The 24,688-nt window shown below is 35.2% G+C and overlaps 1 protein-coding gene and 1 pseudogene across 1 annotated transcript in view; one reads left to right on the top strand and one right to left on the bottom strand.

Annotated features, from left to right (window-relative positions):
* The window catches only part of KCTD8 (potassium channel tetramerization domain containing 8), a 254,608-nt gene that overhangs the window by 99,032 nt on the left and 130,888 nt on the right, over positions 1–24,688 (bottom strand). The gene's annotated exons all lie outside the window — the stretch shown is intronic.
* LOC113618823 (dnaJ homolog subfamily A member 1 pseudogene) lies at positions 15,317–16,608 on the top strand (annotated as a pseudogene).

Raw genomic sequence — 24,688 nt, 5'->3', positions numbered from 1 at the left:
ATAATAGATAAAATGTTAGTTTAAAAGAAGGAGAGGAAATAATAGTTGTTAAGTCTCTAATATGCAATAGGTATCATGCTATCTGCTTCTTAGTATGATACTATTATTTAATATTAAGATAAGCCAAATATTATATCTTCATTTTCCTGTTAAATAACTTGCCAAAGATTACATGAATAATAAGTTAGGTATTAAAATACATGTTTCCCCAGATCCAAAGCCTTTGGCTTTTTCAATATACTTTTATATATAAATAGGGTATAATTGATGAACAATGTTGTGTTAATTTCAGGTGTACAGCAAAGTGATTCAGTTATATATACATACATGTATCTATTCATTTAAGAGTTAATACCTATCCTTCTGAAACTATTTCAAAAAAATTGCAGAAGAAAAACCCCTGAACTCATTCTATGAGGCCACCATCACCCTGATACCAAAACCAGAAAAAATACCACAAAAAAAAGAAAATTACAGGCCAATATCATTAATGAACATAGATGCAGAACCCCTCAATAAAATACTAGCAAACCAAATCCAACAGTGCATTAAATGGATCATACACCATGACCAAGTGGGATTTATTCCAGGGAGGCAAGGATTTTTCAATATCCACAAATCAATCAGTGTGATACACCACATCAACAAATTGAAGAATAAAAACCATATGATCATCTCAACAGATGCAGAAAAAGCTTTTGACAAAATTCAACACCCATTTATGATAAAAACTCTCCAGAAAGTGGGCATAGAGGGAACATACCTCAACATAGTAAAGGCCATACATGACAAACCTACAGCTAACATCATACTCAATGGTGAAAAGCTGAAAGCATTTCCACTAAGATCAGGAACAAGACAGGATGTCCACTCTCACCACTTTTATTCAACATAGTTTTGGAAATCCTAGCCATGGCAATCAGAGAAGAAAAAGAAATAAAGAGAATCTAAATTGGAAAAGAAGTAAAACTGTTACTGCTTGCAGATGACATGATACTATATCAGGAAAATCCTAAAGATGCAACAGAAAACTACTAGAGCTCATCAGTGAATTTGGTAAAGTTACAGGATACAAAATTAGTACACAGAAATCTGTTGCATTTCTATACACTAACAACAAGATAACAGAAAGAGAGATTAAAGAAACAACCCCATTTACCATCGCATCAAAAAGAGTAAAATACCTAGGAATAAACTAACGCAAGGAGGCAAAAGACCTGTACTCCGAAAACTGTAAGACGCTGATGAGAGAATACAAAAATGACACAAACAGATGGAGAGATATAACATGTTCTTGGATTGGAAGAATCAATACTGTCAAAATGACTATACTAAGCAAGGCAATCTATAGATTCAATGCAATCCCTATCAAATCACCAACAGTGTTTTTCACAGAAATAGAACAAAAAAAATCTTAAAATTTGTAAGGAGACACAAAAGACCACAAATAGCCAAAGCACTCTTGAGAAAGAAAAATGGAACTGGAGGAATCAGGCTCCCTGACTTCAGACTGTACTACAAAGCTACAGTCATCAAAACAGTATCATACGGGCACAAAAACAGAAATATAGATCAATGGAACAAGATAGAAAGCCCAGAAATAAATCCACCTACCTATGGTCAATTAATCTATGACAAAGGAGGCAAGACTATATGATGGAGAAAACACAGTCTCCTCAATAAATGGTGCTGGGAAAACTGGACAGCCACATGTAAAAAAAGTGAAACTAGAACATTCTTTAACACCATACACAAAAATAAACTCAAAATGGATTAAAGACCTAAATGTAAAACCGGATATTATAAATCTCTTAGAGGAAAACATAGGCAGAATACTCTTTGACATAAATCACGACAATATCTTTTTCTATCTATCTCCCAGAGTAATGCAAATAAAAATGAAAATAAACAAATGGGACCCATTAAACTCAAAAGCTTTTGCACAGCAAAGGAAAACATAAGCAAAACAAAAAGACAGCCCACAGAATGGGAGAAAATATTTGCAAATGATGTGACCAACAAGGGATTAATCTCCAAAATTTACAAACAGCTCATGCAGCTCAATATCAGAAAAACAAACAACCCAATCAAAAAATGGGCAAAAGACCTAAATATACATTTCTCCAAAGAAGACATACAGATGGCCAACAGGTACATGGAAAGGTGTTCAACATCACTAATTATTAGAGAAATGCAAATCAAAATTACAGTGAGATATCACCTCACACCAGTCAGAATGACCATCATCAAAAAGTCTACTAACAATAAATGCTGGAGAGGGTGTGGAGAAAAGTGAACCCTCCTACATTGTTGGTGGGAATGTAAATTGATACAGACACTATGGAGAACAGTATGTAGGTTCCTTAAGAATCTAATATACTTTAAACATCTTCATGTTAGTTCATGCTTTGCCAGCTGCACAGATCATATGTCAATATAAAAAATTTTAAAAAATCAGTTTTTGTGTCTTCACAAATTGTAATATGGAGGCCCAAATCATAAAGTTATCCATATTCCTATTATTCAAAGTGTAATCCATGGACCACTATTACCTGGAAGCTTGTTAAAAATGCAGAATCTCAGGTCCACCCTAAACCTATGCATCAGAAACTGCACTTTAACAAGATGACCAGGTAATTCATAGGCACATTAAATTTTACGAACATTGCTATGTATAATTCATTATTCACCTACTATCATATCTACATGAAGAATCATGTGTAATATTCACATCAAATGATCAGGACATACACTGTTGGGAGAAATTAACATAATAGAGAATGGAATTAAGATTGCCAAAGGTCTGGGTAGGCTGACTCAAGACCTGACTCAAGAACAATAAATGTATGTTTTCTATGAAATGGCCTACTATGTGCTGTTCACAGTACTATGGGTTTTTTTGTTGTTGTTGTGTTTTTTAATCTCACAAAAAGCTAATGAAGTGATGGTTACAACCCTATTTTATAGATGACAAAAAAATGAGGGGCATCTAACCCAATATTGTAAATCATCTATACTTCAATTTAAAAAAAAAATGAAATGAGAGGCAAAGAATTTAAGAAGAATAGGCCCAAAATTTAGTTCTGTTTGACTCCAAGAGCTCTGTGTTTTCCCTCTGTGGTACATCTTGTATTTTAAATTTTAAAAATCATATCTGTATAGTAGAAGACAAAGCTGAATCGTGGTTCATGTAAAAAAAAAAAAAAGTACCTGAGAATTGTAAGGGACAATAAATGTAACCTAAGCACATAGTGTACTGTATCACTTAAAATTATATATGCACCCTTAGAAGTTCCATGCCCCCATTTTGGCATGATCACCAAATTAGGCTATGTCTTCAGCATTACCTTAGTTCCAGAGCTATATTTTTTAAAAATGTATTAGACATTGAGTTTGGCTATATGTAACAAAAACCCTAACAGTAGCTTAAACAAGTTAGTGAATTCTTTTTCTCTCACAAGAGCAATTTAGAGATAGGCAATTCAAAGGTGGTATGCCAGTTCTACAATGTCATCTTGTAAATGATGCAACATGGGGTTTGGCTGCTCGCTGCTCAAGGGCCAATAAAGAGGCAAGGTTGGTGGAAAGGAAAGTTTGCTTATCTTGGATGCCAGCAATGGGGGGTGGGGGTGGATGGGAGGGCAGACTCCTGCCCAAAGGCCGACACCCCCCCAACCCGTGGGCAAGAGCTTTTATAGGCAGAGGGAGGGGGGCTACATGCAGAAACAGCACACTCAGCTCTGACAGTCATCTTGAAATTGGTCATGCAGTGGCTGATCAGCATCTTCTTGATTGTTTTAAGTACAATTAATCTTCAGTTCCAGGGTCGGTTTGTTCCCATATCTTTGAGGCCAATTCTCGGAATTGCGGCAGCTTATGTCATGGCTACAGTTTGGTCATCGTGTACGTAACTTCTTCCACCTGGTGGGTGTTTCAGTATCTACGGGACAGCTCAAAGGATATGGCTCAGAATATTATCTATAGCCCTTGAGAACTAAAGGTCCTTGACTTTGCTTAATGACTAAACTATTATTATTTAGTCTTTTTGGACTGTTATCCTTTGCGTCTATATTTTCTCACTGCTCTGATTAAACTTATTCTTTGGCTAAAGTTTCTCCACAGACAAAAGGCAGGTGGAGGACATGGCGGGGAAGGACCACAGGGCCCTGCTCCATTTCAATCTGAGATCTACTGACCTTCAATATTCCTGTTCAGCCACTCTTAGCGAGTGCTTATTGCCTCATTAGCACAAGATGATGGATCCACCTCTTTTTTACTGAATTACAGTCAGAAAGAAGAAAGGTAAAATAAAAGGTCCATCAATGTGAGTCAATACCCCTGTAAAGGCATTTTTAGGGAGAATATAGCCAACATTTTGTACTTAAATATGATTGGTCAGAAAATATGTGAATGGCCATCTTGGGGAGCTAAGAAATTATGAATTTTTATTGAATGTGTCTCCAATAAAACTGGTGTTCTGTTAGTAAAGAAGAAAAAATGTATTTTAATAGGTAACTAGCACTCTCTGCCACAGATCATTAAAAAAGGAAGAAAAGAAAGAAAAGGAAAAAGACAAGCCTCTAATTAACAAATTGGATTATCTTCAGTAGAAGGCAAGCACCAGAATGCCTAGGGTGTCTGAAAAACCAAAAGATATAAAGAATGGTTAAAGATATCAGAGACATTTCAACTGGAGAGAGTGGCTTGACAGCTGTCTTCAAATACATAATGAATTATTTAACCAAAACAGCCACAAACAGGAACACTAATAAAAAGTTATAAAGGAACAAAATTGAGCTCAATATAAGAAATGATATTTTTATTAAGAGTTATCCAATCAAAGCTAGTGGAGAAGTTCCTCATTCCTAAAGAATTTTACCACAATCTGGTGAATGTTTGTTAGGGATATTGTAGAGGGCTATTAGTCTAAGTGGAAGATCAGATTAGGAGAAACTCAAGAGGCCTTCCAAGCCCATGTTCAGGTTCTAGTAATGATGATCACATACTTTCTTTGCAATAGTGCCCAGAATTAATCAAACTTACAGTTAGAATTGAGCCAGCTCATCTATATCTGTTGTTTAAAACTGATCTGTTATATTATGGGAAATGCCCAAACACTTTCACATTGTGAAGTCATCCTATATTTGTTTATACATTATTATTTTCAAGAGGAATATCATTTTTAGAAAATAGTGCAATACTAGATGTATATATTTTCAATGTTTTGTCTAATGACACATATTTATTGAAGGTCAATATACCATCATTGTGATGTCAGATTACAAACACAATGTGAACCTTTATATAAAAAAATAATAGAACACTGGGTATAACACAGATTATTTCCACTGTAACTTATTTTCCAATTAATTGCATAATTAATTTCTAACCCTAAGAGAAAACATTCTGATTCAAGCTGCTTTTCATTATATCAACTGACATGACGAGCAAAGTAGAAATTATTATTAAATAGGCCACAGAGTGTACATAAATTTTTTCACAATGCAGTCTTATCACTCATAAATCTATATACCTAAATAAAAATCTTTAGTCAAAAATCATAATATTAAAATAGTGTAGAAGTTCAGTGTATAATAGTTTAAAGAGACCCAGACAGAAGACAGATTTATTAATTACAAAAAGGTTAATATCACTTCCTTAAGCAACTTACAAATATGCGAATACAGCCAACTGTTATAGTCACTATTGCTTATTTCTGTATACTGAAATACATCCCTTGTATGTTTTTCATATTTAATTGCTATTATATGTAGATACAAAATTGTCCCATTATATGCAGGTGCTCCTTTATATATAATTCAGTGATCTACATTTATAAATTAAATAAAACCTTCTACAGGTCAAGATGAAAAAGAGAACATTTAAGTGTATGTGATGTCTCATGTCTGGATATGGCAACAAAGTTTTCAAATTGATATTAGTGTAGTACAATCAATCATTTAATCAATCAATCAGTCAATCATTTAATCAATCAATTGACAAGTGCTAGTTAAGCACTTAATCTATGCCCATGGTAGAGATCAAATTACAACAAAACCTCTTCTTTTCCTCTAAAAAAGTAAAACATGTTCCAAATTCAGACAGTTCATTAAGAAAATTACGTAAATCTCATTTTTCTGGTTTAATAGATTGTATACTAATCATAACCCACCAGAAAGAGTAATACGTAAATTGAAAAGAAGTAGGAAAAACAATATGGAATTTGATCCATTCTTTGTTTAATATACATATGATTTGATATTACAATATTTCATTATGTATGTAGTTTAGTTTGAAATTATGGATGCATGTTTTGAGAAGGTTGTGATATTTACAAGGATTAAATATACTATTAAAGGAAAGTAAATATGCTTACATTTATGCCCATATTGTGTGTAATGCTTAGGGCCTCTTCCTTACAAAGTGAAAGATAAAAATAATGAAACGTGGATTGCAATTTAAATGTAAAGTAATATACTAATCAATAAAAAAAAATGCAGACTATCAAATAACATTCACTACAACACAAAGTTTTCTTAAATAAAATATGAAGAGATAAATGTTGAATCCTTTATATTATTTTCATATAGGTCTGAATTTCAGGCTTGGAGATTTCTCTTAAGGTAAATAATTTTCTAAGATCCAGTGAGGGCTTCAAATTCTTCCATAAATAATGTTCCAACCAATCTTTTAAATTACAGACATGAATAGCCTTTAGTTCGAATATCCTTTCTCCATCATTTTCCTCCTCCAAAATTTTCAAAAGTATTTTATATTCACATCTTAAATGACAACAAAGACAATATCTACAATAAACTCCCTTTCTCTCCATTACTTTCCTATCTTACGTAGTGTTACCAGCAATCTCCAAATAATTTTCCATGTTAATAGGAGGAGCTTCTTTCACCACAAAGGTAGATAATCTTCCTGTCTATACGTTGCATCCAAATCAGTCAAATGAAAATGAAAATTGCTCACTCAACCTCAAACCATATTTACATATAGCAAATAAAGCTACCCACTTTGGCTTTATTTTAAAGCAGTTAGATTTTGAAATCCAAGAGTCACCAACAAATACCATAGTATGTCCATCGCAATGGACACTAGGAACACCATCCCCTTTGCCAGTCAGATGGAAAGCCCGTCATTACAATGCTGGGACCCAGGAGAAAACATACAGTATTTAACATTCAACAAACCATGGCATTACCAAGCAAATCCAAAGGGAGGGGATAAAAAAAACGAATGCGCTTTATGGTATGAAACTGAAATGCAAGTAATTCAGAATCTGCAAAACAAAAGACCAAAATAATTTATTTGCATCTCTAAACCCCTAACTTGAATTTTAAAAGCTGAATACTATATTTTTATTCTTCTCGGTTTCCTCATTGTCATTATGTAATCTCACGTCATCATCGCAAAGGATACTTAACTGGGCTGATCTAAGTGAAGAAACTGAAGGAGACCTGTGGTTATAACCAGAGTGCCCACAGGGATCCTATCAGAGATAAAGGGTCATAATTATTCTCTTATCACTTTCCCCTCTCAGTTCCAAAATCCACTTCTCTTTTGAATTTCAGGTGTCTTGATTTGTAATTTTTAAAGTTTAATAAAATGTGACTGTGGGGAGAGGTATATTTTCAGATTTTGAAGTAGTTAAATGTTGGAAAATGTTCTCTAGAGATTTTTCAAATGACATATTTTGCTCTTTGGGAGCTCTTTGAGAGTGGAGGGGGTATTTTATTTATCTTTTTTTTTCAATATACATTTAGGTTCTCAACAAGTGGCGGGGATGTTCTAAGCCAGATAACTCACTAGACTTTCTAATTGCATTTACAAACAGAAAGGCCATTCAAGTCAGGACTTGAATCACTAGAGATCAATGATTGGTTATTTTTTTAGAGTACAGTAAATACATATGGCTAATATTGATTATGTCTTTTTCTCCTTTTAATGGTTCACTCATTTTTTAATGTAATAGTAAATGAAAATTATCTAAGGTATAAAATCTAAAAAAAAATAGCAATAGAGAAGACACAACTACATATGACTACAGAACTAACTCCTAAGTGCATTTTGATGCACCTAGAAAGTGAAGTTAAACTTAAAACCTTTTGCACAGCAAAGGAAAGCATAAACAAGATGAAAAGACAACCCTCAGAATGGGAGAAAATATTTGCAAATGAAGCAACTGATGAAGGATTAATCTCCAAAATATGCAAACAGCTCATGCAGCTGAATATAAAAAAACAAACAACCCAATCAAAAAATGGGCAGAAGGCATAAATAGACATTTCTCCAAAGAAGACAGATGGCCAAGAGGCACATGAAAAGATGCTCAATATCACTAATTACTAGAGAAATGCAAATCGAAACTACAATGAGGTATCACCTCACACCAGTCAGAATGGCCATCATCAAAATATCTACAAACAATACATGCTGGAGAGGATGTGGAGAAAAGGGAACCCTCTTGCACTACTGGTGGGAATGTAAATCAACACAGCCAGTATGGCGGTTCCCTAAAAAAACTAAAAATAGAACTACCATATGACCCAGCAATCCCACTACTGGGCATATATCCTGAGAAAACCATAATTCAAAAAGATACATGTACCCAATGTTCATCGCAGCACTATTTACAGTAGCCAGGACATGGAAGCAACCTAAATGTCCATCGACAGAGGAATGGATAAAGAAAATGTGGTATATATATATACAATGGCATATTACTCAGCCTTAAAAAGGAACGAAATTGGGACATTTGTAGATGTGGATGGACCTAGAGTCTGTCATACAGAGTGAAGTCAGAAAGAGAAAAACAAATATCATATATTAACACATTTATGTGGAATCTAGAAAAGTGGTACAGATAAAGCTATTTGCAGGGCAGGAATAGAGATGCAAACATAGAGAATGGACATGTGGACACAGAGGGGGAATGGGAGGGTGGGATGAATTGGGAGATTAGGATTGACGTATATACACTACTATGTGTAAAATTGATAGCTAGTGGGAACCTGCTGTATAGCACAGGGAGTACAACTCAGTGCTCTGTGATGACCTAGATGGGTGCGATGTATTGGGGGGTAGGAAGGAAGTCCATGAGGAAGGGGATACAGGTATACATATAGCTGATTCACTTTGTTGTGCAGCAGAAACTAACAGAACACTGTAAAACAATTATACTCCAATAAAAAAATAAAAGAAAAAAATTTACGTAGATGCATGAAGAAAGCATTCTTATACCCTATCCTCTGCCACCTTTAAGATTGAAGTTTGCTATGCATTCCTTCACAACTTTCTTTATGCATAAATATGTGTTTCTATACACACACAGCATAGAACTCATTATTTGATTCTTTTGCTTATTGTTGCTATTCTGTATATGCAATAATGTTTGTGGGAAGACAAACAGGTTTGTTCAATGAATAATCCAGATACTCTCCTGAATTTGCCTGGTAATGAGCCAGCTGGGACCAGGGTTTTCCTCCTCTCCCAACAAGGGGTGCTGTGCAAAATCTTCATTTTACCCAAAGCCTCCACTTGGCAGGCAGCTGGCATTCTCACTCCCTGATATTCTGTTTCAGACTATATATCCAAACTCAGACTGTTTTCTCCCAGTTTTGAGGTCACTTTCAGACTCATCTCACATAAAATGAGAGCAGCAGGATGGTGGGTCACTTTCTTGTAACACAGTGCTGTGGTGTGCACAGCTATGCCTAGCCCAAGCATACTTTCTGGAGAATTCTAAGAAAACTGGAGACATATGTATCTGCGACCTGCCCATGAGCTCCAATCAGTGAATGGTAACACCTTCTTAGTGTGTGCTCCCCCAATCTCTGTACATCAGTGGCATCAAATGTGGGGTGAGCACCATTTGGTGCATGTGAGTTAAAAAGCATTTAAGTGAGCACACCAACAGACAGAGATATATCTCTAGAGTTACAGCAGGTCATAATAAACATGATGGCCATGTGGTCATGTGGCCCCTGGGCTACAAATATCCTGAAGCAGGTCAGTCATTTGGTCTTGGTAGGGTACCTATAATCTTAAATGAAATTGGTCTCTAATTTGGTACTTTGTTTAATTTGAAGCAACAGTATTTCCTAGCTCACAATAAACTCCTCAATGAAAATTTTCTCCTCCTTGTTAATCCTTAGCAATGAGTTGGTTTGTCATTTATTTGTTCCATCTGTAAGTCAGATTCTGTCTAGAAGAATGACATATATCATTGATTAATCCATTTAATACAAAATTGTTATTGTTTATAGTTTACCAGGCACTGGTTTAGGTAATGAAGATATGCTAGGAGATGTAGATAAATAAATACCTATGAGACAAAGCGGGATAGACACAGGATCCTTTGGAACAGATATCTAATTTCTGACCTGAAAAGTATATCAGTTGTTTGCCTGGCAGAGATGTGAGGAAAGAAATTCCAATACAAAAATACCACCTGCAAAAGCCTGCAAGGAAACCTGCCAAAGTTAGGGAAATAAAGGTAGCTTCTCCTTCACGAAACAGAACGAACAAGGAAGGAGTCATGATAGATAGATAGGGCTGATGAAATAAACCAATGGCGAGATAAAAATGGTCATGTAAAATATGGTAAGCATTTTGGCCTAAATCAAACTGGGTTGTAGAAGAAAGAAAAATTTATAAATTCAAGAGAGCAGAAGATTAAATGGATAGGATCTAGTGTTTGATTGGATATAGTCAGTCGTGAAGATGGAGAATTAGTGATGTCATCCCAAGGTCTAGCTTGGGCACCCGGTGGGATGGAGTTCTCATTCATAATAAAGAAAGGCAAACTAGACAACAGTACCGGTTGCTTTGGGTTGGTGAGGTAAAGCACAGAGATTGTACATTCTATTTTGGAAATGTGTGTCTCAGATGATGTGAGACATACACGTAGATGCAGCTGGTGGTAGTTAAGATATATTAGGCTGAAGTTCCAGAAGATATCTGGGTTGTTAATTCAGATTTGTAACCAGCAGAATATAGCTGAAATATGAAGCAGTCTGAGAAAGAATGGACAGAAAAGTAGTAAGAAAAAATGCAATGTCGTGGAAGTCAAGTAATAGCCTTTATTTTCTTAATTACATAAGTTATATGTTCCTTATAATCTGATCCAAGCAGTGAAGTGTGCATTAAGTAAGAAGTAAGTCCCATTTCCTTCACCAATGCAATCTCAATCCTCAGAAGCCTTTGGTGTGCATTACACCAGACGTTCATTACACCAGACATTCACCAGACATTCATATATATATATATATATAAATACATACACCTATACCCATATTTATACACTAGGGATTGTATTCTATATCTTGTAACTTATTTTGTTTATTAGATTGTGCATATATTTCACTATCAGTTCATAGAGATATATGCTATTCTTTTTAATGACATCATATTCCATTGTATGAATATATCATGAGTAAATCATTTAAATTTTATATTTAAATGCTTATAATAGAAATAATTCAAGGACACTATGAAAAAAGTAATAAAAAATAAAACTAAAAACTTAAAATCTTCCTTCTCTACAACAGAATTGACCCCTGTTAGTTTTTTAGGCTATCTGGAGGTAGTTGCCAAGTATTACATTTAAAATTGTATTTTATAATCCACCAACTTTAGATTTCTATTACTCCTCACCTATAAAAGATGAAAAATTTAGGAAATTTTTGCAAACTCTCATTTCTCTTCCCCTCTACATCTAAACCTTTGTTAGTTAATAATTTTAATTTCTTCTAGGGTTTGCATTTATTATTTATTTATGTAACAGATTGTAATCTATTTTTGAGTTACTTATCATTTTTAATATCATTTATTTTCCCTTGAATTACAAAAAGAGAAAATTAGCTACTTAGCTTTTCTTCCATTTCTCAAAAAATTTTGGCATAAATTATTTTAGGTTCCTAACTTTTGCATTCTCTTCTGTAAATATAAATTCTAAAAGTAATTTTCTTTATTTCTATAGCTTAATACTAAAAATGTTTAACCACTGTACAGAATTTAATATATGATTATGTAAACTTTATATACCATAGACTCAAAATGTGGGATCGAACTAATAGTGATGTAAGATTATGTTATTTTAACTATTGTTTGTAGCTGCCTTTCCAACTTCTTTATAAGTATTTTTGTATTCCATATTGCCCTCCCTGCCCCCATTTTCGGTGGAGGTTTTTCTTTTTATTTCCCGGAATACTTCCTCCAGTGATTTTGTTTTTCACAAAGTAAATATGTATAGTGAAATTTCTGAGTCATTCTACTCCTGCAAAAGTGTGTATTTTAACTTCACATTTGATCAATAATATATTCAGATACAGAACTCTAGGTTCACAACATTTTCCCTCAGACTTGGAAAGCCATTGTTCTAGGTTCTGATGTTTCTCATGAGAAGTCTGATGTCTTTCTGAGTGCCAATTCTTTGAAATCAACATATATTAACATAATTGCTTTGTTTCATTTCTTTTTGGATAAGTTTAGGATTTTCTCTTTAACCCTGATATTCTAAAGTTTTGCTCTTTTGGTTCTTTTCATTCATCTCGCTTAGTAATTAAAAACTTGTTTTTACCCATGTATTCAGAACATCAGATAAGGCAAATCAGTGTCTCTCTATTCTCCCTCTAAAATTCCTTTTAGACATGCACTGGGCTTTTCTGATTTACTTTTCTTAATTATCCTCATAATTTTCATCTGTTTCTTTTTTGTCTAAATTCTGTCAGATTTCCTGATTTTTTTCCCTGGATGATTTGTTGCTCTTTTTTAAGATAATTTCTTCCACCAGTACACCTTAACTATGTTCATTTTTACCACTCAGACTTTGTCTTTTTTTTATTTCCACAGTCATTTTTATAATTTATAAATAATCATTCGAATAGTTTAATTTACACCTAAATCTTAATAAGGACAATTACATTTAACTTTAAGTTTTCTTTCATTCTCTGAATTATCTCTAATCCTCCAGAGCTGATTTTTCTTTTAGTTTATCTTGGTTCTTCTCTTCTCTTCGGTGATGTTAATTTTTTTTCAGATGTCACATGTTCATTCATAAGTATAAGTGAAATACTATCTTAGCTAGTATAGTGGCTTAAATCTTTTTCTCACCAGTTATATATGTCTCTTCTAGGTGATAGCTCTCTTCAACTGGAAGATCAACTGCAATTGTCAGTATAAATATTTGGGCATGTCAACAGGTAATCTTCCTATAGGCTGCACAGATAAGAAACAGGACGTCAGACATCTACACTGCCAGAGGAAGGAGTAAGCAATTTGGCAGTGGAGACAGTCGTTTTACTACTTGATGAAACTATATTTCTTTTCATTTCTCTCCTTGGTCTTTTGTGGATCTAGAGCAGAGGCTGACACAAGTAACACGATTTTAATGGAACTCAGCCATGCTCATTGGTTTAGGTACTATTTATGGTTGCTTTCAGGCCAAGACAGAACTGAGTAGTTGCAACAGATTATATGGCCTGAAAGACTTGACTTACTATCAAGTCTTTTGTTAAGAAAAGTTTGGCAACTCCTTGTCTAGGGTATCCTTAAGCTCCATGATACTTCTTTCTCATCCTCAATGCACACTAGTAACTGTGCTCAGGTAGATCACTTTCTGTGTTTAAGAAAGAAATTCCAGTACTTATCTTTATGTTAAAAATACCAGTTGTTAGATACTTAGTTTACAATAGGAAGGGGGAAGAAAGTCATCTGTCTCAGGTATTCTAAAGGTGTTTACAATAAATTATCTGGTTGATTCCCAGTGGTCTTTGAATTTGTTGACTCTGAACCTGGAGCATCTCTGGACTTCCTTGGGAAGTCCTTGCTTATCCCTGATATCTACAGGATATTCTACATTTATCTTATGCTATCTTCTTTCTATATCCCAACTTTATGAAATTTCTGATTCATTACTGACATAAATTATTTCTTGTTATTATTGTAACTGTATTTAACTTCTGTTTTTGTGAAATTTCTGACTGATTTATAAAAGCTTTTGAAATAAGTGAGCTAGATTCTGGTGCTCAAGCTGTCATCTGGTACATGAAACTCCAAAGAAGAAAGTTTTACAAGAAGTAATAATCAATATTGCTAAATACTGCTGAGAATTCAAGTGAGATGTGGGGGAAAAGTGGCTCTAGACATAGAAACAAGGAGGTCATTGGTTACCTTGTAGATAGTAGGTTAAGTAGAATAGTGGGGGAAGAGGGCAGAGAGCAGTAGCTTGGGGAATGATTGAGATTTGAAGAAACAGATACACATACAACTTCCTGGTGTTTGATTGCAAGGGAGAGGAGAGATATAGGTCAGTGTGTGACCAGGAAAGTATGATTAAATTGTGGACTCATGTTTGCTTCTTTATGGTTATGGTTTATGTTTATGGCTGCTTTTCCTTTTTAAGATTAAAGTGAATACATCATCTTTAAAATCCAGTGAAAAAAGTTTGAAACAGAAAAACATTTTATTTGAAGAAAGAAAAAGGAAAGGAGGGGGTTTAATTTATGAAATGTGTCCTTGAACAGGCAGAAAAGAGTAGAATCCTGGGTAGAGATGGAAGAATTCACTTTAGATAAGATGGTAGACAGAAGGAGAGGAGGGAAGAGCAGTGTGGATACAGTCTAGAAATCGATAGCAGTAAGTCACAAAGGTTTTCATCCTTATTACTTTTAGTTTCTATGTGAGGAACCAGCTGGGAATGTGTGTTATGTGTTAGCTAGCCCTGGAAATTCAGAGAGGGTTGGAATAGCTGCCATAGATAATGAAGAGAGAAGAACTCAAAGAACACTGAACTACTGAGGAAGCATTAAGGATCCAACTGAGGGTGGGCACCACTCTTTTAGTACAAGCTTCAGTTTGTAATCTTCTATAACAGCTTTCAGCACTCTGAATAAGGGTGCAGAAGAAGCACACAGCTAGATTTATCCAGAGTCAGGGTTTTACCCAGTAAAGAACCAGGAGATTTGCAAAACACTAACTGAAATTTGACCACGATGCTTAAGATGAATAGGAAGGAAGTAAAAATAGGAGGTGACTGATATGGAGAAAACATAGAGGATTTAGGGACTGCATACTTTTGTGGTTAAAAATGCATGACAGTGTAAAAACATGGAGTGAGAGAGTTGCAGGGAAAGATGCTGTGACTACAGAGTCAATTTTTAAATTTAAAATAATAGCGGCTACAAAAGACGACGGCTGCGGCGCTCCAGGCGGAACTTTCCAGAACGCTCGGTGAAAAAGCGGAGGAGCGGCGGCTGCCCGAGCTGCGCACGGCAACGCGCTCCTTCCCACTCCCCCACACCAGCATCGTCCCTCTCACCGGCTGTAGGAAATGGTGAAAGAAACCACTTACTATGATGTTTTGGGGGTCAAACCCAATGCCACCCAAGAAGAATTGAAAAAGGCTTACAGGAAACTGGCCTTGAAGTACCACCCTGATAAGAATCCAAATGAAGGAAAGAAGTTTAAACAGATTTCTCAAGCTTACGAAGTGCTCTCTGATGCAAAGAAAAGGGAATTATATGACAAAGGAGGAGAGCAGGCAATTAAAGAAGGTGGAGCAGGTGGTGGTTTGGGCTCCCCCATGGACATCTTCGATATGTGTTTTGGAGGAGGAGGCAGGATGCAGAGAGAAAGGAGAGCCAAAAATGTTGTGCATCAACTCACAGTAACCTTAGAAGATTTATATAATGGTGCAACAAGAAAACTAGCTCTGCAAAAGAATGTGATTTGTGACAAATGTGAAGGCCGAGGTGCTAAGAAAGGAGCAGTAGAGTGCTGTCCCAATTGCCGAGGTACTGAAATGCAAATAAGAATTCATCGGATAGGACCTGGAATGGTTCAGCAAATTCAGTCTGTCTGCATGGAGTGCCAGGGCCATGGGGAGCGGATCAGTCCTAAAGATAGATGTAAAAGCTGCAATGGAAGGAAGATAGTTGGAGAGAAGAAAATTCTAGAAGTTCATATTGACAAAGGCATGAAAGATGGCCAGAAGATAACACTCCATGGTGAAGGAGACCAAGAACCAGGACTGGAGCCAGGAGATATTATCATTGTTTTAGATCAGAAGGACCATGCTGTTTTTACTCGACAAGGAGAAGACATTTTCATGTGTCTGGACATACAGCTGGTTGAGGAATTGTGTGGCTTCCAAAAGCCAATATCTACTCTTGACAACCGAACCATAGTCATCACTTCTCATCCAGGTCAGAGTGTCAAGCATGGAGATATCAAGTGTGTGCTAAATGAAGGCATGCCAATTTATCATAGACCAATGAAAAGGGTCGCCTAATCATTGAATTTAAGGTAAACTTTCCTGAGAATGGCTTTCCCTCCCCGGATAAACTCTCTTTGCTGGAAAAACTCCTACCTGAGAGGAAGGAAGTAGAAGAGACTGATGAAATGGACCAGGTAGAACTAGTGGACTTCGATCCAAATCAGGAAAGATGGCGCCATTAAAATGGAGAAGCATATGGGGATGATGAACATCCTCCTCAGGGTGGTGTTCAGTGTCAGACCTCCTAATGGGGCCAGTGAATAACACTCACTGCTGGCATTTTATTTGCAGTAGTGACTGAGTGAAGGACTAGAATCATAATATGCTCACTACTTGCTATTGTTTGTTTTAATATTCAACTATAGCAGTGTTTTAAAAGTTAAATGGAGAATAAACTCAAATATAAAAGCTCTGACTTTGCCCTGTAGGTATGATGACTTCAGTGTGCAAGATAAGTTTAATACTTGTAAAAACTACTTGAAAAAATTTCCCCTAGCATTTGTTAGACCATACTTTGTAACTGATTTCAGCTATGTATATGGAATAGCTTAGACTGAAATGCCAGGTATATGTATTGGCTTCAGTGTATGACCCTTAATTGCTAAGCTATGAAGTTAAAATTGTACTTAACTGGCAGTCAGACAAAGAATTTGTAGAAAAGTGTTGGTCTGTATAGTGGTATTAAGTGGGATTCATTGTGATGCCTCTGCATTTATTCTATTGCCTCAACTGTTACTTGAAGATGGCATGCTATATAATTTAGCCTGCGGTATCAGTGATAGAAATGATACCTTTCTAAAGAAGGGGTTTATCACATAACATGCTGCTTCTTGAGGGCTTGCACTTGTAGGATTGCATTCCCTTCTGCTGTGCCATCTTTTTTTAAATATATCTAGCTATTGGTCCTGGTTACTTTTTTTCTTCTTCCTTCTCTTTGGACCACAGTAAGCCTTAGAGTAGTCACTTCTGGAGCAGGGTAACTTAGAGGTTAGAGTAATGAGAAGTAATTTGCATGTATGAGTTAGGAAGGTGTTTTGCAGGTATGTTACAGGCTTACTTTAAACCATTTAACTTATGCTCCAAAGTAAATGTAATTTAATGTTGGTAGAATAGCAAATTATGAATAGCTTTAATTGTATGTTTAAAGTCATATGTTCACAAGCTTAAATCTGGATATCAGAATTTAATCAATTCTTGAAATGTATAAATGTCTCCTTAATATACTGATTCAAAAGCAAAAAATAAATAAATAAAATAAAATAAAATAGTAGAGATAATGCACTCCTGTGCCATGATCTTCTTATAGATAAATTTCTAGTTAAATTCTCACTTCAAATTGAAGACCTATTATTTAATTCCTCTCAGAGATGAGAAAATCAAGTATAAGAACAGTAACTTGCAAAGGTTTACACAATGCCAAAAACGGATGGACCTGAAATTTGAAAAGTATAGCTGTTTGTAAAATCAATCCTATATTCTTCACATTCTCCCTGTGTCTCAATGATATTTCCAATGAGAAGTGGACCAGTAGAGAATGACACTCCTATGCCCTGTTCCCAAAGAGCATCAAGTCCTGCAGCAAGTTACTCTTATCCGCTCCTATATTTTATGTCTATCCTTTCATATACAATTTCACATGAAGAAAATGATCCCTTTGTGAAAATGTTTGGGCACTCCAGGTCTGGAGGGAATTTTTTATTTGCAACTAAGTTTTTTTAAAAGGCACTTAGAAAAGGATATTTCAGAATTTTCTTCAGTAGAAATCCACTTTAGATTCTGGTATTGCCTTAAATTATAAGAATACATGTTATGATTCAGATATATAGCTATGCCTAGTCACTGGTACCTTTTCCCTGTAAATATTATGAAATAAGACTTCATACATTTTGGTGGTGTAGAGAGAATCACTGAAAAATAGACCTCACCCAATAAAGTATTTTTATTTTGGAAGCATAATTACAGCCTTAGAAAACTCTGCTAGAATTCATTTTCCGGAAAAGTTTTGCAATTGAAAGACTGGATGCACAACAGTAAAGCAGCAGTTGTGTGTGAGAAAATGGAGCCAAGGTTATTGAATCTATAATAAATCCCTATGCAATGGTGACTGGAAGAATGGAAGAGAGAGAAATGAAACAAAATCCATTATTCCTGATTCTAAGAAAAGCCCATCAATACCTCCTCTTTTCTAATGTACCTTGTTTAAGACATTTTTAGAAGGCAAGCAAAAGGACAAGATTAGAGTGACAGGAGAAGCCTGATAGTGGAAGCAGGGGCCTCACAAAATGGCATTTCCAGATGGATTTGCACATGCTGTTCTTCATGCCTAGAATCTACTCCTTGCAATGCCCATGCTCCATTTCTTCCATTTGTGTTCCAAAAGTGCCATGTGCTCACAGCAGCCTTCATCAACCTCCCTGGGTAAACACTTCCTACCCTGTTTTGCCTATCACTTCACTCTGTACCGATTTCCTTCAAAGTATTTATCATAATACCTGTTTTACTTGTACTTTTTATTCTCACTTTCTGTCCTCTCTTTAACCCCTATTTTTTACCGTATGAGCGATTAGATCAGGATCAAGGCTGTTTTATGCAAAATTTCCCACCATGAACCTTGTATACAGTATGTACTTGATTATCTTTTGCTGATTTAATTAATTAATCTGCCATCGTCATCTTTATGACAACAGTCTTCCAAAGGCTTACTGTAAGATTCACTGCATCACTCAGGTTTGTATTTGAGTGCAAGCAACAGAGACTTTACAGTGGCTTGTCCAAAGGATATAGCTGTTTCACTTTATTTTTTCACATAACAAAGTGCTCAGAGGTAAGTAGTAGTTCAGGGAAGGTGTGACAACTCCATATTACCATTGTCCTAAAATCCTTTGATTTTTCTGTTTTCCCAGCCTTAGCATCCTGCAAGAGAGATTGGAAAATGTGATTTTTGCTTGTTGGGAATATTGTAAAAAATATCAGTGTTCTGTTCATAAGAAATAAGTCTGAGAGAAGAATTAATAGTCCCTTTATACACACTAGAATGCCTCCTGGTTGATATATAACAACAACAAAAAATCATCATCACATGATCTATATCACCCCAGCAGGCATAATCAGCTATAGAGACTGTTCTATACAGGAAACAAAATCTTTATCAGAGAAGGTCTAGAGAATACTGAGTTAAAATGAAGAGAGGTAGATAAATGAGATAACAATGGAATGGAAGGATAAGACAGCCTGATGTATACATATTCACTTTAGGGATGGCTTGTCCAATGAGATAGGAATATTCAAAGTTTGTTGAAAAAGGCACCTTCTTCTCTAGACCATATTCGAATTGACACAGTCAAATCAATTCTGGGACCCTCTCTTTTCTATACTTCATTTTCTGACTAAATCCTTTCTTAAGGGCATATTCTTTCTTTTGATATTTTACAATATGAAATTAAATTAAATTTAGTCTTATAATTCAAGAAGTTGGTATTTCTCTTTAGGGCAACTTTGTATATCTCTGAGCTGATCTACTATGTGTTGACTTCAAAGTTTAACTCTCAGAAAACAATTTCATTCTCATTTTTTCCCAAGTGCTCCTGAGACATTTCAGCATAGTCATAAAATATTGACAACGGATATATGTAGTAGACAATACGTAGTGTGCAATCTTAAAATTGAGTAATAAATGTTCATCATAAAATATCTTTCAAAGTTTGCTTAATTAACTATTCCTTCAATTGCCCCTTAGGCTGGATAATTGTCCCCAATAGTATTTTAGGAATAAAGATTCTTCTGCTAATGTCCAATATTGATACTGGTTTCCCCTTGGAGACTTTTGGTAAATATATTATTTTCTTAACCTAAGAATTGTTAACATTTCTGAATGTGTGATTGCTTAACAGTTTACCAATTTATTCTCTTTTTAAGTGTAAGGGTTTGGAATCTGAATGGTCCAATTTGAGGCTGGCTTTACAATACTAACTGTGATTTTAGGCAACTCACTTGACATCCCTAAATTTGATTTTCTCCATCCAGTGATACATCTGCCAAGCTATCATACAAAATTGTTTAAAAAATCAGATTACATAGGCATGAGAAAAAAGTAGGATGGAAGGAACGATCTTGGTTAAGGCAAGAATTTCTAAGTGATGCTTAACTAAATTTCTACAGTTCTGGAAGAAAGAACTTTAAATACAATTGTCTGTTTGAATATAGCCAATGCAGATCTCTAGCCACAATTGCCTCTTTGGAGGGTTGCAAAGAGTTTGGATATATAAGCTGAGATACCTCAGATGTGTGTATGTAAGGCCCCTGAAAATACAGAAGGAATTCAAGGTAAAGAGAATAGTTCAAAAACTGTAGGGGGGAGGGTGTGAGGGCAAGCTCTCCTAGCACGGCCATCTTCTAGAATAGAACTCTGAGGCGTCTAATAATTATAAATTGAAACCTGGCATTCTAGTTTTTAATGAAAATATATTAGTCAAGGTACAAAGGTAAAACCTGCCTTATTTAATAATTTACTAATTCGATATACAATTTAAAATATTCATACATATAGTATATATTCTTGTCCCATACCTGCAAATGTTATTAGCAGCTGGCTTAAATCTTAATCTCTCCCTATACTTAAGAAATATTTATAAATAGCCCTAGAGAAGGAGGTGTATCTTCATCTCCTTAATTCATGCAGTATATAATCAATCCAGTGTTACATGGCACGAGACATCCAAAACAGGGCAGAAAGAAACTTGTAGAGATATAAGATATACATTTCATCTGCTTCAAACACTGGTGAGGTGGGAAAAATCTAGACTCAAGGCATAACTTCTCAAAATAGAATCTCTAAATATACAGGAAAAACAAATGTGAACAAGGCAACCACAGTGCAAATGACCAGGCAGGAGATGTGCTCTAAAGTATTCAGTTTGAAATGCATATCCCTTGTATGCCATTGCTTCCTCTGCTATGTTCACAACTTTATATTGTTCTGGAGTTTTGTGTGTTCGATCCATTGAGTAAATTGGGCATATTCTATATGTGATGAGCCTTTTGTATATTTTTTACATTCGACACTTCATATTTTGGGTCATTTTTACCCTCAGGAACAACAGCGTAGCACCAATCACACAACGATTAAACATGATTTTGTATGTGTGTGTGTGCGCACGTGTGTGTGTGTGTGTGTGTGTTTCAGTAGCTATCACCTAGATTAATTTTTTCTAAAAAAACAGGATTCTATTTTGTGCAATATGTCTTTAACCTCTATGGGTTTAGAATTACGATTAAACCAGTCTGATTTGATGAAAGTGATTACTTAAATCCCTCAGAATATAAAAACCTCAGGCCTATTCCCATACATTTTACTTACAGGGTTTGGGACCTGAATTACCGAGATAATTGCCTTCACTCTTCACTGTATTTGTCTAAACAATTTAAAACTTAAGCACCATTTTATTTTTCACATGTTAGCTAATCTTATTTTTTTTTGGTATAAAACAGGTTGTGTCTTTCTTCCTCAGCTTTATGCCCTATTTGTTTGTCTAGTTACTTTTCTCCCTACTTGTTATTTACTACGGATGGCCATGGATGATACTCCTGTCTTTCTAATATCTGAACATTTTAAAGCAAGCTGTTTTCCAGAAAGATTCCCATGCATGAGTAACAAGTATTCTGACAGTGAAATTAAACACCTCATATTCTTCATCCCTTTATTCTTCCAAATGAGAAAACTAACCTTGTTATGTAAGAAGTCATTACTTCATCTACTCATCAGCTGTTTCTGACATGCTCCAGTTGGCTCTCAGTTTGTAAATAAAATTACACAAGAATGAAAATGAAGACTGTTTCAGAGCATTTTCAAGGAAGATTTTTTCCTTTAATGGGCTCTTTGCTGAAAGATATGGTTTTAATTTGTGAGAAAATAAAAGTGCAGTTCAAACAAGTGAAGCATACAAAGTCAGGGGTCAAAAGACTTTCTTATTTTTTATAGGAAGAAGTTCAACCTCCATATGAAGTGAAATCACAAGCACAACTTTTGCTGTGATTTCTCTCTTAACAGTTTGGGCAATTCATCGAAAAACAATTTCAAATTTAGTCTGGTTTATATCAGTTTTTCATACATATTAGTTTCAGAATCCAATATTTTTTCCAAGTAAAGTATTAAGCACATTAAGTTCAGCCTCACCATTTCTATTTTCTCGTAATTATAGGTCTCTGTTTTACTTTTTCTGGCAAATAAAATATTTCCTAATTAATACACCAGGTTGATAAAGAATGTTTGCATAATGTGCTCCACAGTAGCTCTGGTTGCAAGAGATTTTACAAATATTTGAGCTGAGAGCAAACCCTAAGGATACAGTGAAATAATCAAGGCTCAGAAAGAACACAAGAGTCTGAGATAAAGTTACTTATTATTATCATTAATATTATAATTAGTATTATTTTATTTAAATACTTACAGAGGTAGGAATTAAGAAAACACAGTCTCCGGAGACAGACTTTCTGTACTCACATGCCAGCTTCACCACTACCTAGCTGTTTAGCTGTGCAATCTTGGGCAGTTACTCAGCATATCTATGCCTTGATAGCCTCATGTGTTGAATGGGGCCAGGGTTGGGGAGTGGTAAATAAAGTAGGTCGTAACTCATATAGGCGTTGTGAAGATTTAATGATTCATTACAAACTGTAATCATTTCCTGAACACTTGCTTTGCTTCAGACGCTATTCTAAGCAATTTATAATCCCCAAAGTTTGTAACTTTAAGTTTTAAAATATTAATTTTGAAAGCTCATTGGCAATTTATACACTCCTTCAGGGATATTTCTTTTATAGGAAAATAAAGTAATGCCACTATCTCATATCAACTAATAATTTAACAGTTTTACTAATATTTAACTGTCCTATGTATTGTCTTCATTTTCAAATACAAATACATAAAAAATAGATTTATTAGTTGTAGATGGCACTCTGCACAAAGCATCAACAGAAAAATAAACCACATAGTTGCTAAATTTGTTGATGACAATGGCAACCATGTTGTAATTGACTTATCTTTAAAGGAGTTTTCCTAACATCTACTAAATGTCTTATTCTGACTCCAGCAAACATATTTGAATTAGAGAGAGATCTTTGCACAACTGAGAATTGCATGACCACATTGTTAATATATACTCTGGTAAATCCAATGATATGGTCCTACTACATGATTCTTCTCTTAGCTTCTAGCAATTTTCTCATGGAAGGCATCCATAAAATATATTGATATTATTATGCATAGTAAGAACTCATTAAAAATAAATTTAGATGATTTTCCATTAACTATTCTGTGCTAGCAAAGACCATGAGAATCAAGCTGCTAAATAATCAGTGGCATTTCTAGAGTTGCTTTTAAGCTTCAACAAATAGTAGATGTGGCTGAACTCAGCTAGGGGAAATAGTTCCAGCTTTTATTCAGTCTAATCTTAACTACCCGCAAGTTACTTTGGAAAATCCATTAATCTTCAGAGAGCTCTGAGATTTACTTCATTACTGACTGTCAGTAGAAACCGAGTTCGCCCATCACTCCCTGGCAGCTAAGGAGTAAAGAAAAAAAAGAACTGGGTTCTCGTCCCCATCCTATAGCCACTTAGTTGATATATTGTACAAGTCACTTATGGTCCCAGGGCTTTTGTATTTCCATCTACATATTGACACTGAAATATCTCTTTTAAAATCTTGCTAACTGTTTGGATACTGCATAGGTACCATAAGAACCAGAGTGTTCCTTTTGGAACATTACATCAGATAAGTAAATATTACTTTAAGGTCTTATGCTAATTAATGGGTTTCAATAGTTTTAAGGATAAATTCTCTACTTTTTGTTTTTCAAGATAGAAAACAATTTTGCTATTTTTTCTTCTAAAATCTGTCTTATTTAAAACATGTGTAGATACCAAAAATGTCATTCACAAATTAATTGCATTTCTGGCAAAGATGAAGTTTTGTAGGTAATATTCTGAAAACTTTGAGAAAAAGTCACCTCTCCCATTTTACATGTTTCTTTCTTTTTTTTTTTTTTTTTTTTTTTGCGGTACGCGGGCCTCTTACTGTTGTGGCCTCTCCCGTTGCGGAGCACAGGCTCCGGACACGCAGGCTCAGCGGCCATGGCTCACGGGCCCAGCCGCTCTGCGGCATGTGGGATCTTCCCGGACCGGGGCACGAACCCATGTTCCCTGCATCGGCAGGCGTACTCTCAACCACTGAACCATCAGGGAAGCCCCTCACTGCCATTTTTGAGTAGAAAAATTCACTGTTCATCTTTCATCTTCCTTGTTGATTTGGAGATAGCAATTTACAGAAGCAAACTACAGAAATATATATATATATATATAGAGAGAGAGAGAGAGAGAGAGAGAGAGAGAGAGAGAGAGAGAGAGA

Source organism: Aethalodelphis obliquidens, unplaced genomic scaffold (assembly GCF_003676395.1).
Source record: "Aethalodelphis obliquidens isolate GAN/ISIS:26980383/991018 unplaced genomic scaffold, ASM367639v1 scaffold6, whole genome shotgun sequence".
NCBI lineage: Eukaryota > Metazoa > Chordata > Mammalia > Artiodactyla > Delphinidae > Aethalodelphis > Aethalodelphis obliquidens.
This window is presented reverse-complemented; position numbering and strand designations above follow the sequence as displayed.